This window comes from Triticum urartu, chromosome 7A, assembly GCF_056163025.1.
Source record: "Triticum urartu cultivar PI428250 chromosome 7A, HENAU_Tu73, whole genome shotgun sequence".
Taxonomy (NCBI): Eukaryota; Viridiplantae; Streptophyta; class Magnoliopsida; order Poales; family Poaceae; genus Triticum; species Triticum urartu.
The window spans coordinates 62,426,922-62,436,802 of record NC_141879.1 but is presented as its reverse complement, the minus strand read 5'-3'; positions in this window follow the sequence as shown (position 1 = coordinate 62,436,802).

Genomic DNA, 9,881 nt, shown 5'->3' with positions numbered 1-9,881 from the left:
TTGAAACAACAACCGGTGGATACTCGACCGTCGTATGGACGCGTGCACGGTGTCGGAGACGGCACCACGTGGAAGAAGTACTACCGTGAGACCACGGATGAGAGAAAGGAAAGACGGAGGTTAAATGAAGAAAACAACGACAAGAGGGTTGAGATTGCGGTTGAGAAGAAATCAACTCAGACAGTCGCAATAGCGGTAGCTGCCGCAAAACAGGTGGCTGTAGATATTTCTACTTCCTTGGTTCCGGCCGTTTTCAATTGGACTAGGCAAAATCCAGAAAAAATGCAACAGACTTTCCCCTTGCCGTCTTCTTGGTGGGGAGCAGCTCGACTAGCGTTGCACCAGCACCTGCAGCTGCACCTGCTCCCGCACCCGCTCCCGCACCGGACGTGCTCGGTGGTGCTTCGTCTTTGGCTGAGCTCGACGCCCTCATGGTATCTGTCACACCGGCCCCCTTCAATATAAATGTATAATCTCCCGTTTTCGTTGCCTTTCAGATGCCTCACGTCGCAGACTTTTTGTAACGCCCTCGATGCGGCTATATCTCCCACGTGTCGAGGCACGACTTAGAGGCATAACCGCATTGAAAGCAATGTCGCAAGTGAGGTAATGTTCACACAACCCATGTAATACATAAGGGAAAGAGATACATAGTTGGCTTACAATCGCTACTTCACACATATTACATGAATAAAGCATTACATCAACCAAATACAAACAGGGCCCGACTACGGAGGCAAAATAAAAGAAGAACCCCAAATGTGACAAAGGTCCCCGATCGACCCCAACTGGGCTCCACGACTGATCAACTAGAACGAAGAAAGACAAAGGACAAGATCTTCAACGAGCTCCTCCTGAGCTGGGTTGCGTCATCTGCGCGGACTCATCGGCACCTGCAAACTGGTTTTGGAAGTATCTGTGAGTCACGGGGACTCAGCAATCTCGCACCCTTGCGATCAAGACTATTTAAGCTTATGGGTAAGGTAAAGGTATGAGGTGGAGCTGCAGCAAGCGACTAGCATATATGGTGGCTAACATACGCAAATGAGAGCGAGAAGAGAAGGCAAAGCACGGTCGATAAAAGTATGATCAAGAAGTGATCCTAGACAACCTAAGTCAAGCATAACTCCAACACCGTGTTCACTTCCCGGACTCCACCGGAAAGAGACCATCACGGTTACACACGCGGTTGATGCACTTTAATTAAGGTCAACTTCAGGTTTTCTACAACCGGACATTATCAAATTCCCATCTGCCTAAAACCGCGGGCACGGCTTTCAAAAGTTCAAATCCCTGCAGGGGTGTCCCAACTTAGCCCATCACAAGCTCTCACGGTCAACGAAGGAATAGACCTCCTCCCGAGACATTCCGATCAGACTCGGTATCCCGGTTCTACAAGACATTTCGACAGGATAAAACTAAACCAGCAACACCGCCCGAATGTGCCGACAAATCCCGATAGGAGCTGCACATATCTCGTTCTCAGGGCACACTCAGATGAGACTAGCTACGAGTAAAACCAACCCTCAAGTTTCCCCGAGGTGGCCCCGCAGGCAGCTCAGTTCGGACCAACACTCAGAGGAGCACTGGCCTGGGGGGGGGGGGTTTAAAATAAAGATGACCCTTGAGTCCGCGAAACCCAAGGGAAAAAGAGGCTAGGTGGCGAATGGTAAAACCAATGTTGGGCATTGCTGGAAGAGCTTTACTCAAGGCGAACTGTCAAGGGGTTCCCATTATTACCCAATCGCGTAAGGAACGCAAAATCCGGGAACATAACACCGATATGACGGAAACTAGGGCGGCAAGAGTGGAACAAAACACCAGGCATAAGGCCGAGCCTTCCACCCTTTACCAAGTACATAGATGCATTAATTAAATAAGATATATTGTGATATCCCAACAAGTAAACATGTTCCAACAAGGAACAACATCTCCATGTTCCAACAAGGAACAAAACTTCAATCTTCACCTGCAACTAACAACGCTATAAGAGGGGCTGAGCAAAGCGGTAACATAGCCAATCAACGGTTTGCTAGGACAAGGTGGGTTAGAGGCTTGGTTCAATAATATGGGTGGCATGATAAGCAAGTGTACGTATCGCAGCATAGGCATAGCAAAAGAGCGAGCATCTAGCAAAGCAAAGATAGTAGTGATTTCGAGGGTAAGGTCATCTTGCCAGAAATCCCGCAAGGAAGAAGAACGAGTCCATGAAGAAGACAAACGGAACGTAGATGAACGGGTCCTCACAATGCGACATTATCGAAACCAAACCCGAAGAAGCAAACACCGGAAAATAAGCACACAACAAAGTAAACAACCAACACATGAACAATGTTATGATATGCGGGATGCGGTATGCGATGCATATGCATGATTTGCAAAGGAATGCTTGAACCTGGCCTTAACTTGGAAATCCAAGTGTGCCACTGGAAAGGTAAGATGAAATCGCTTGAAAACTATATAAAGATCACCGGAATCGGAGTTACGGTTTGGAAATGGCAAGCGATTCAAATATGACCACGTTCTGCGATTTACAGCAAGTAGCCAACTAAATGCAACAAGCTAAACATGCTACAGCACTCAAACATGGCAACAAAATACATGGCAGGGATTCATGATGCTTAACAAAAGATGAACAATGAGCTATGACCAATTCATCCATTAACAGGTTCAAACAAGCATGGCAAAAGTGCAATTGGTAAACAGATCTCAGACTTAGTGAAATTAACACAAGCCTGGAATTTCATATCAGGTAGCACACTTTGGAGCATGAAAACTATATGCTACAGGTACTGAACATGGCAAAGTAAAGCATGGCATGGAGCTACTCAAAGAGCTTAACAAAAGTCCCTTAGTGACCTTGAGCCAAAAGGGTCAGAAAATACAATTGCAAGCATGTGAACATGGCAAAAACATAATCAGATCACAGACTTAGTGAAAACTGGAGCATGCTGAAACAGTTATCAAGTAGGCATGTTTACGAGCTCGATGCACTCACTACAGAGCAAGGCATGACAATCTAAGCATACACCCATCAAGAATACACAAAATACAAGCTAGACATGGCAAGAACAATAACATAGCATGCACGGATCAACTACAACATCATCGCCAAAATCGCTAACAAGTAGACAATCTGCCCAGATTCACAAAATAGCAAAAGTAGAGCTCGATTGACTCAAGCTAGGGTGCTCCATAATTGCAAACAAAGACATGGATGGATAGAGCACTACAATATTAACAAAACATCCTTACTGATCATCCTCAAAAGAGGCACGGATCACTAGGAAACAACATGAACATATGGCATAATGAGATAACCAGACCAAGGACTTAGTGGAAATGCTAAGTCCCTGAAATCAGCATTAACAAGTGAAGGAAATATGCCCTAGAGGCAATAATAAAGTTATTATTTATTTCCTTATTTCATGATAAATGTTTATTATTCATGCTAGAATTGTATTAACCGGAAACATAATACATGTGTGAATACATAGACAAACAGAGTGGCACTAGTATGCCTCTACTTGACTAGCTCGTTAATCGAAGATGGTTATGTTTCCTAACCATGGACAAAGAGTTGTTATTTGATTAACGGGATCACATAATTAGGTGAATGATCTGATTGAGATGACCCATTCCATTAGCTTAGCACCCGATCATTTAGTATGTTGCTATTGCTTTCTTCATGACTTATACATGTTCCTGTGACTATGAGATTATGCAACTCCCGTTTGCCGGAGGAACACTTTTGGTGCTACCAAACGTCACAACGTAACTGGGTGATTATAAAGGAGCTCTACAGGTGTCTCCAAAGGTACATGTTGGGTTGGCGTATTTCGAGATTAGGATTTGTCACTCCGATTGTCGGAGAGGTATCTCTGGGCCCTCTCGGTAATGCACATCACTTAAGCCTTGCAAGCAATGAAACTAATGAGTTAGTTGCGAGATGATGTATTACGGAACGAGTAAAGAGACTTGCCGGTAACGAGATTGAACTAGGTATTGGATACCGACGATCGAATCTTGAGCAAGTAACATACCGATGACAAAGGGAACAACGTATGTTGTTATGCGGTCTGACCGATAAAGATCTTCGTAGAATATGTAGGAGCCAACATGAGCATCCAGGTTCCGCTATTGGTTCACTAGTAGAAAAAGGGTCAAACGTGAAGCACACTAGTGCCGGTTTGTATTTGAGCCGGCACTAATGTATACATTAGTGCCGGTTCCAACGGCTAGCCGGGCCGCTTTCATTAGTACCGGTTCATGGCGAACCTTTAGCACCGGTTCGTGCCAAGAACCGGTACTAATGAGAGTGGTGGCAGGATGTTGTCAGAATGGGGCCCCTCCAGCCCCTTCAGTACCGGTTCTTGGCACAAACCGGTACTAAATGTCGTCCTACATAAACCCTTCATCCACCCGAGCTCGCTCTGTTCTTCCCCTTTCCCCTCTCCTCTCTATTCTTCCCCTCTTCCTCTCGAGCTCATCACACATTTTGCCCAAAATTTGTCAAGATTTGAAGGCCCCCATCCATTCAAATGATCACAAAGGTTAGCAACTTTGTACTTTCATCTCTCATTGCTAGATTAGCTCTTGCAATGCTTTATATAGTGATTAATTTGTGAGTTTAGTAATTTGGGAGGATATATATATGTGCTAGTATTTGATTTATATGCAATTTGTGGTCAAAAATAACACTTAGTTTGCATATGTAGGTGTGGTTTACTTAGTGCCTTCTAAATCTCCATCGTAGCCACCGTCGATCGCCCGCACCATCCCGTCGCCGGCACCACTTTGTGGTGAGCCTCTTGTTCATGAAATTTATATAAAAATTGATGTTTGTGTGATTTGGATATATAGTTACTCGTATAATTATCTTACCCGTACGTTGTTTGTTATACATATAGTGCCATGGTTTTGATATCCGTCCTCGTCGGCCCTAGTCCTTGTTATGATTCGGATGTGGTATGTATATTCTCTTTTAAAACTAGTTGCATTTCATGTTTATGACAAATTATGCCGATCAAGTTGACATAGAAATTTTTTCTAGGAGGTATGTGAACCCGAAATTCCAACCGACCCTATTGCCGAGAGGTTAAATTTAGTTGAAAGAGAAAACGAGTACTTGAAAGAAAAATTGAAAAGAATTGAGGGGGAGAAGATGGAATTGGAGTTGCATGTTGCCGATGTCGTCGACGATCACAAGATGAAGATGGAGAAAATGCGCTTGAAGATTAGAAAGATTAGAAAATATGCCATCGATAGTGAGGCTTGGTATCATTATGCTGTTGGATCCATTGTTACCTTAGTTGCGATCTTGATCGTATTTGTTGTTGCATTTAAATGCTTTAGCTAGAGAGTTATTTGTTTGTTGCATTTAAGTGTTGTATGAACTTTATGTATGAACTTGTATTAATTTGGTCTATTCGGTGTTGTGTAATGAAGATGAGCCGGCAATGGATGTACGATGACCGATGCTCTCCCCAGTTCGTTGAGGGCGTGCATACTTTTCTGCTTGCGGCTGAGGCAAACAAGCGGGCGGATGGTTTTATGCCTTGTCCATGTGCTCGCTGTAAGAATGGTCACAATTACTCTACGTCAAGAACCATTCATGTCCACCTGTTTAAGTCCGGTTTCATGCCCCATTATAATGTTTGGACCAAGCACGGAGAAAGAGGGGTTATGATGGAAGACAATGAAGAAGAAGAGGACGACGACAGCTATCCTGGCCATGGGTTCCCTGAATACGATGATACAACAATGGGGGAAGAAGCTGAGCCGGTAATGCGGGAAGAAGCTGAGCCGGCAATGCGGGAAGAAGCTGAAGAAGAGGCATCAGATGAGCCCGTTGATGATCTAGGTCGGGCCATTGCCGATGCAAAGAGAAACTGCGCAAGTGATTTGGAGAAGAAGAAGTTGCAGCGCATGTTAGAGGATCACAAAAAGTTGTTGTACCCGAATTGCGTAGGTGACAAGAAAAAGCTGGGCACCACACTGGAATTGCTGCAATGGAAGGCAGAGAATGGTGTATCTGACAAGGGATTTGGAAAGTTGCTGGTAATGATAAAAGATATGCTTCCAAAGGACAACGAATTGCCCGAGAGTACGTACGAAGCAAAGAAGGCTGTCTGCCCTCTAGGGTTAGAGGTGCAGAAGATACATGCATGCCCTAATGATTGCATCCTCTACCGCGGTGAGTACGAGGATTTGAACGCTTGCCCGGTATGTGGTGCATTGCGCTATAAGATCAGCCGCGATGACCCTGGTGATGTCGAGGGCCGGCGCCCCAGGAAGAAGATTCCTGCCAAGGTGATGTGGTATGCTCCTATAATACCACGGTTGAAATGTTTGTTCCAAAACAAAGAGCATGCCAAGGCGATGCGATGGCACAGAGAAGACCGTAAGAAATACGGAAAGTTGAGAGTACCCGCTGATGGGTCGCAGTGGAGAAAAATCGAAAGAAAGTACGGGAAGGAGTTTGCAGATGACGCTAGGAGCGAATGGTTTGGTCTAAGCGCAGATGGCATTAATCCTTTTGGGGAGCAGAGCAGCAACCATAGCACCTGGCCTGTGACTCTATGTTTGTATAACCTTCCTCCTTGGTTGTGCATGAAGCGGAAGTTCATTATGATGCCAGTGCTCATCCAAGGCCCTAAGCAACCCGGCAACGACATTGATGTGTACCTAAGGCCATTAGTTGAAGAACTCTTACAACTGTGGAATGGAACAGGTGTACGTGCGTGGGATGAGCACATGGGGGAAGAATTTGACCTAAAGGCGTTGCTGTTCGTGACCATCAATGATTGGCCTGCTCTCAGTAACCTTTCAGGACAGACAAACAAGGGATACCGCGCATGCACGCACTGTTTGGACGATACTGACAGTATATATTTGGCTAATAAGAATGTGTACCTGGGACATCGTCGATTTCTTCCGAGCAGGCATCCCGTAAGAAAGAAAGGCAAGCATTTCAAAGGTGAGGCGGATCACCGGACGAAGCCTCGCCACCGTACTGGTGCTGATGTACATGATATGGTTAAGGATTTGAAGGTGGTCTTTGGAAAGGGTCCTGGTGGACAACCTGTTCCGAATGACGCTGACGGACGCGCACCCATGTGGAAGAAGAAATCTATATTTTGGGACCTGCCCTATTGGAAAGACCTCGAGGTCTGCTCCGCAATTGACGTGATGCACGTGACGAAGAATCTTTGTGTGACCCTGCTTGGCTTCTTGGGTGTGTATGTGAAGACAAAAGATACACCTGAGGCACGGGAGGACCAGCAACGTATGCACGGAAAAGACGGCATACATCAGGGTCATGCAAGCTACGCTCTTACCAAAGAAGAGAAGGAAATCTTCTTTGAATGCATGCTCAGTATTAAGGTACCGTCTGGCTTCTCGTCGAATATAAAGGGAATAATAAACATGGCAGAGAAAAAGTTCCAGAACCTAAAGTCTCATGACTGCCACGTGATTATGACGCAACTGCTTCCGGTTGCATTGAGGGGGCTTCTACCGGAAAACGTTCGATTAGCCATTGTGAAGCTATGTGCATTTCTCAATGCAATCTCTTAGAAGGTAATCGATCCAGAAATCATACCAAGGTTACAGAATGATTTGGTGCAATGTCTTGTCAGTTTCGAGTTGGTGTTCGCACCATCCTTCTTCAACATCATGACGCACGTCCTAGTTCACCTATGCGAAGAGATTAATGTTTTGGGTCCTGTATTTCTACACAATATGTTCCCATTTGAGAGGTTCATGGGAGTCTTAAAGAAATATGTTCATAACCGTGCTAGGCCAGAAGGAAGCATCTCCAAGGGCCGTCAAAATGAGGAGGTCATTGAGTTTTGTATTGACTTTATTCCTGACCTTAAGCCGATTGGTGTTCCTGAATCACGGCATAAGGGCAGACTGGATGGAAAAGGCATGCTAGGAGGGGAACAAATAATATGTATGGACGGACATTCTCTCATTGAAGCACACTACACAGTTCTACAGAATTCCGCCTTGGTGGCTCCGTATATGGATGAACACAAGAATTTGCTACGCTCCAAACACCCGGAGCGGTCTGATGACTGGATTACACGTGAACAAACTAGGAGTTTCGCCAGCTGGTTGCAAGCACGTACCATGCATGACACCTCTATTGAAGATGACCTGTACTTGCTGTCCCAGTTACCATCTTCAAATATAATGACTTTCAAAGGGTACGAGATAAATGGTAATACATTTTACATGATCGCCCAAGATAAGAAGAGAACCAACCAAAACAGTGGTGTCCGCTTTGATGCAGAAACCAAGACGGGAAAGGAAACATATTATGGTTATATACAGGACATATGGGAACTTGACTATCGACGTGGTTTGAAGGTCCCTTTGTTTCGGTGCAAATGGGTCAATATGACACAAGGCGGGGTAACGGAAGACCCACAGTACGGAATGACAACAGTGGATCTCAACAATCTTGCGTATGCAGACGAACCATTCGTCCTAGCCAATGATGTGGCACAGGTTTTCTATGTGAAGGACATGTCTACCAAGCCAAGAAAAAGAAAAGATAAGGAAGCGAATGCATCGTACGATGAGCCAAAGCGGCACATAGTTCTTTCTGGGAAGAGAAACATCGTGGGAGTGGATGACAAGACAGACAAGTCAGAAGATTATGAAAAGTTTGATGAAATTGCTCCATTCACAGTGAATATTGACCCGAGCATCCCGTTAAATGATGAAGATTTTCCATGGCTACGACGCAAAGGGACACACGCGAAGAAAAAGTTTCACACCCAAAGATCTGGGATTTGATCGGCTTAACTATCATCACTTTCTTTTGTGTTTCACACCCAGGAGGGAATCTCTGTAATAGTTAGGGTAGCTAGTTATGTGTTTTGGCATTTGAAACGCGAAGAAATTTTATGTGCAAGCAAATTCTTTCATGCATTTACTGATTTTTTCAGCTAAATGACCCTGAAATTGAAAAGCATTTCAAATGAACTCAGAAAAGGATGAAAGTTGGCATGGTATCGTAATTTCACCCACATAGCATGTGCAAAAAAGTAGAGAGGGTTACCGCAAAAACTGGATGCACTTCGTGTACAAAATGGACAATCTGTTTCGAAGTATCAGGGTTTCGGACGAAAACTCATCCGTTACAAAGGCATTTCATTTTTAAATAACCTAAGCATTACCAAATTGAATATAATGATAAAAGACACTAATATTAAACATAAGAAAAAGAATCACTGAAAAATCTATTTTCAAAGTTACGTTATTCACAAAAATAAATAAAGCAGAAAAATAAGAAAAAAAAGCCCACCTACTGGGCCACAGCGGCCTGCATACGACTAGAAACCCAAATTCAAGTCGGGCCAGGATGCAGGCCCGCTAGCCCAGTAGGCCCAACAGGGCATCGCAGAAGAGGTAGGCCTAGAAGGCCTGCTTAAGAGAGGAGCTCGAGACAGCAGCGACGGCGGGGCTTATAAGCAGGTGCGAGTGCCCCTCGGCTAGCGAGGTGGGACTAAACTTTTGTGCCCCTCGCCTGGCAGCGCAGACCCTTTAGTACCGGGTCGTGGCACCAACCGGTACTAAAGGGGGGCCCTTTAGTACCGGTTGGTTCCACGAACCGGTACTAAAGGGGGGTGCTTCCCGCCGCTTGGCCTGGCCAAAACAAGCCTTTAGTACCGGTTGGTGGCTCCAACCGGTACTAAAGGTGCCTTCTATATATACATCACTTTGAAAAATTTCATTCTCCCTCTGTTTCTTCCCGATCGATCGACGCCGTCGCCGCCCCCGTCCTACGCCGCCCCCATCGCGCGCCATTGCCGTCGCCGCCCCCATCCTCGTCGCTGCCCTCATCCCCGTCGCCGCCCTTGTCCCCA